At 42.4% G+C, this 5,426-nt stretch overlaps 1 non-coding gene across 1 annotated transcript; it reads right to left on the bottom strand.

Moving 5' to 3' along the window:
* Window positions 1–1,231: 1,231 nt before the first annotated feature.
* On the bottom strand, window positions 1,232–1,338 carry LOC114009738 (U6 spliceosomal RNA). Its single transcript, XR_003551124.1, has one exon. It is a non-coding gene; the product is annotated as a U6 spliceosomal RNA (small nuclear RNA).
* Between the last annotated feature and the right edge of the window lie 4,088 nt (window positions 1,339–5,426).

Here is a 5,426-nt window from a genome sequence, read left to right as displayed (position 1 = left end):
GAGATCCCGAGAGGAGAATGGAGAAGGGATTGCGGTGTGGGCATCCCCCCGGGAGGTGATTTCTTGCTTTCTGTCTCTCTGGTGAGCTCATGCGCCCTGTAGCAAAAACCTCTCAAAAAAATAAAAACAAAAACAAAACAATACATAGGGACCAGCAGATAGTGTAATGGCTACGTTGCTGGACTCCCATGTAGTCGACCGCAGTTCGAGTCCTGGACCTGAGAAGTTAAACTCACGCTGGATGCGTGTGAGTGCATGCCCGAGATCCCAAGAGGAGAACGGAGGAGAAGAGATTGCAGCGTGACTGTCCCCCCCGTGGTGATTTCTCGCTTTCTGTCTCTCTGTCTCTGTCTTTCTGGTGAGCGCACACTCCCTATAGCAAAAACCTCTCCAAAAAAGAAAAAGAAAGGAAGAAAGAAAAAAAGAACAATAAATAAAATGAAATGATTTTTAAAAGAAAAAGAAAAAATATTCCACTGAGGACATATAAATACTATGGTCTAAAGCCACTTGTAATCATTTTTTTTCTCTTTGTTATGACACCAACTTGGTATACACTTACACTCATTCATTCCTATTGTGTTCACAACTATGTAGTGGCCACCTTAATGTCTGTGAGATTTTATTTGGTTTTATTTTGGAAAGTCATGAGATTTTATTTAGTCTCCTTTGGGAACACACAAAACATGATTTTATCTAATTGCAAAACTTAAAATATTAAACACAATGTATTGAGAGAAGCTTTATCCCAGTGTCGTCTCTTCTTCCTACTCTTGTGCATAGTTAATCATTTAATTAGTTTTTGTTCTTCCTTCTGGTATTTCTTCTTGCAAAATAAGCACATAGCAAATGTCCACACAATCATTTGCTTCCATGCATATTCACATTTCTTTTTAATTTGATTTTATTCATTCATTCATTTATTTCAATTTAACCACAGATAGAGAGAGAAGGAAAGTGGGAAAGGTAGCCACCAGGCCCAGGACTTGAACAGTAGTTGGCCATGTGGGAGTGTCCAGCACCCCAACCACTATGCCACCTGCTGGTACCATATAGTCACATTTCTTCAACAAAAGGTAACATGTTAAAGCTAATGTTTGAGTAGAATATCATTTTGTATCTTTTTACTCTTGCCTGCCTCTGCTCCCTCTGAGACGCACCCTGCAGTGCGATCACAGGGTGTGACCCGCAGCTGCACAGGCCCTGGCCCAGCTAAGACCCCTGCGGTGATAAAAATATGGAATGCTTCATGAATGGGTGTGTCAGCCTTGCTCAAGGGCCATGCTAACCTTCCCTGTATCGTCCCAATGTTAGCATATGTGCTGCCAAAGCGAGCGCCCTATCCTTTCACTCAGCTTCTCAGTGTCTTTAAAGTATGTTTCTTATACACAGCAAATAGCTGGAACCTGCATTTTTTTTTTTTTTAGATTTTTGCCAAAGGATATGTGTGCTTATCAGAGAGAGACAGAGACAAAGAGAGAGAGAGAATGAGAAATCACCCAAGGGGAATGGCCATGCTGCTATCCCTTCTCCATTCTCCTCTCAAGATTGTGGACGTGCATGCACACATGCCTGGTGCATTTTTCAAGCTGCCGGGTCAGTGACTCAAACCGTGCAGTTGTCCATATGTGATCCAGTGCCATAACCACCTGCTGGCCCGGGAGCTGCCTTTTAAAATGCCATCTACCTTTTAATAATTGAGATATTTACATTCTCTTCATTTCATGTGATTATCAATATTATTTGGTTAAAATTTACCATCTTACAAATTGTCTTTTTGGTTCATGTGTTTCTTCCTTTTTTCTATTTGTCTATCTTTTATTGGATTTAGGATTTATTTTCCTTTTCTTTTTAAAAAATGTTCTCTGTTGTGCACCCACCAGAGAAAGAGAAAAAGCACCCCTTTAATGGAGCATAGTCACACCACAATCCTTTTTCCTTCGTTCCTCCTTCCCATCGAGATTCCACTTTTTTTCTCCTATTGGTTTATTTCCTAGACTTCTTTGTTTACTTTTTTAGTGCTTACTCTAGAGTTAGAAATTATACACTTTTAATTTATCACAGCCTACCTTCATTTACAATAAAACTTTAAATCAATTTCTGCTCACGTGTACATTCTATAAGTGTCATAGGTTTTTTAAATACGTATGTGTGCTATAAATGTCAAATACACTATCTTATTTTCTTTAACAATGATTATATAGTAAATTTTATTTTATTCATTTATTTTAGAGAGATTTTTGGTATAGGGCATGTGCACTCACCAGAGACAGAGGGAGAGAGAAAGTGAGAAATTGCCCCTCAAGGGGATGGCCACATCACAATCCCTTGTCCTCCATTCTCCTCTTGGGATTTTGGTCATGCATGCACACATGCCCAGAGTGAGTTTCAAGTCACTGGGTCTGCAGTGGGACGCAGACTGCAGTCAGCCATGTGTGAGTTCAGTGCCTTAATCACTATGCCATCTGATGGCCCCTATAGTCAGTTTTAAAACGAGGGGAAGCATATGAAAAGATGCTTAACATAATTTGTTGTTAAGGAGTTGTAAATTAAAACAACGAAATAGGGTGGGCTGGCTGCACAGCGGTTGATTGGTGTGTACAGAAAGCCAGATCCCACAGGCCGATCTTGGTTTTAGTCCAGTCCTGGCAGTTTGAAAAATGCCCTCCTCTCAAAAAAGAAAAAAAAAAAATTGAGGACCAGCAGTTAGTATAATGGCTATGTCACTGAACTCCCATGTAGTCGACTGTGGTTCAAGTCCTGGACCAGGTGGCTTAAACTCATGCCAGGCACGTGTGTGTGCATGCCCAAGATCCCAAGAGGAAAATGGAGGAGAAGGGATTGTGGTGTGGCCATCCCCCCAGGGGGTGATTTCTTGCTTTCTGTCTCTTTGTCTCTCTGGCAAGTGCATACACCCTATAGCAAAAAACTCTCAAAAAAAAAAAAAAAGAAAGAAAGAAAGAAAGAAAAGAAAAGAAAAGAAAAGAAAAGGAAAATGAAAATGCCCTGAGCACATGTGCGGGGCAAACGCGTCCAAAATCCTGATGGGAGGGAGGCATGGAGGAAAAAGGATTGTGGCTTTCTATTAGGTGTGCTTGCTTTCTCCCTTTCTCACTCTCTTGCTGGCAAACACATGTGCTCTTGGCAATTAAAAAAAGAGAGAGAGAGAGAGAAAGATGAAAGAAAGAAGAAAAAGAAAGAAAGAAGGAAGAAAGAAAGGAAGGAAGGAAGGAAGAAAAAGAAAGAAATGCCACTAGATTTTCAGTCATTAGAATGGCTGAAATCCAAAAAACTTACAATACCAATTGCTGGTAAGAATGAGGAAAAACAGGAATTCTCTCATTCATAGCTGGTGGGAATATAAAATGGATAAAACTATTTTGGAGGACAGTTTGGCAATTTCTTATAAAGCTATATGTAATATGTATATACATACATATATATGTATACATATATACACACATTATATACATATATACATTTTTTTTTGGAGAGGTTTTTGCTATAGGGTGTGTGCTCTCACCAGAAAGACAGAGAGAGACAGAGAGACAGAAAGCGAGAAATCACCCCTCAGAGGGGATGGCCATGTTGCAATCCCTTCTCCTCCATTCTCCTCTCGGGATCTTGGGCACGCACGCACATGTGCCTGGCGTGAGTTTAAGCCACTGGGTCCAGGACTCGAACTGCAGTTGACTACATGGGAGTCCAGTGACATAGCCATTACGCCAACTGTTCGTCCTGAAGCTATATGTAATGTTACTATATGACCTAGCAATTGCATCCCTGGGTATTGATTTGAACATTTCTGTCCACACAAAACCTGCATGTGACTTTTTTTTTTAAATAGCTGCTTTGTTCATAGTCCTCTAAACTGGAAGTGACCAAGATGTCCTTTGACAGGTGAATGACTGAACAACTGTGATTCATCATACAATGAAACATTATTCAGTGACAAAAATAAATGACCCACTAAGCCACAGAAAGGCATGGAACAAATCTTAAATGAATATTACTAAGCGAAAGAAGCCAGTCTGAAAAGGCTACATACTGTATGATTTCAGTTATATGACATTCTGGCAAAAGCAGAGCTATTGCAACGGTGAAAGGATGAGTAGATGGGCATGGGTGGAAGGGTAAAGAGGTAAAGGACAGGGGATATTTTAGGGCAGCAACATTGTTCTGTGTGGCACTTCAATGGCGAATACAGGATATTATGCATTTACCTTTTGATTTATTTATTAGCTTCGCTTTAGGGCATTTGCACTCACTTGGAGAGAGGCAGAGAGACTGACAGAGAGAAAATGATAAATCACTCCCCTGGGGAGATGGCCACGTCACAATTTCGTTCTCCACAATCTTATTCTCCCCCACGGTCCCATGCTCCCCCACGGTCCCGTGCTCCCCCACGGTCCCAAGCACCTCCATGGTCGTGTGCTCCCCCACAGTCCCGTTCTCCACAATCCTGTTCTCCCCCATTCTCCTCTCAGGATTTCGGGCATGCACGTACATGTGCCTGGCATGCTTTGCAAGCCACCAGTTATGGGTTTCAAACCAGGCAGTTGGACATATGGGATTTACCCACCCCAGCCACCACACCACATCAGGGCCACCTGCTGGCCCTGACACTATGCATTTATCAAAACCCATTCAAGTTTACATCACAGAGAGTGAGCCTTAACGTATGTGTGCATTTGTGCCCAAAATACCGGGAGGAGAATGGAGAAGAAAGGATTGTGGTGGCATGGCCATCACCCCCAGGGGGTGATGTCTCACTTTTTCTGCCCCTCTGGCAAGTGGACACACCCTATAGCAAAAATCTCTAAAAGAAACAAAACCCCTCAGGGGTTATGACAAATGTCCATGTGCCCAGCATGAGGTTTTGTTTTTTTGAGATGTTTTTGGTATAGGGTACATGCGTTGGCCAGAGCGGCAGAGAGAGACAGAGGGACAGAAAGCAGAGAGATAGAAAGCGAGAAATCACCCCCCTAGCGGGTGGCCAGGCCACAATCCCCTCCCCTCCATTTTCTTCTTAGAGATCCTGGGCACACACACAGATACACCTGGCGTCAGTTTAAGCCGCCGGATCCAGGACTCAAACTAAGGTCGACTACATGGGAGTCCAGTGACATAGCCATTATGCCAAATGCTGATCCCGCAGGGTGAGTTTTAAGCTGCAAGGTCTGGACTTGAACTGCAGTAGAGTTGTGGGAGTCTAGTGAAGTGATGTTACCATTACGCCACCTGCTGGTCCCAATAAATAATTCTTTTTTTTTTCTTCAGAGAAGAGTTTATTATAGGGTGAATGCTCTCACTGGAGAGAGACAGAGAGAAAGCGAAAAGTCTCTCCCCCGGGGGGATGGCCATGTTGTAATCTCTTCTCTTCCATTCTTCTCTTGGGATTTTGGTCATGCATGCACACACTCCTA

This window comes from Tupaia chinensis, unplaced genomic scaffold (genome assembly GCF_000334495.1).
Source record: "Tupaia chinensis unplaced genomic scaffold, TupChi_1.0 Scaffold000610_1, whole genome shotgun sequence".
NCBI classification, from domain to species: Eukaryota; Metazoa; Chordata; class Mammalia; order Scandentia; family Tupaiidae; genus Tupaia; species Tupaia belangeri.
Note: the sequence above shows the minus strand (reverse complement) of the source record. Positions and strands in the feature narration are given on the sequence as shown.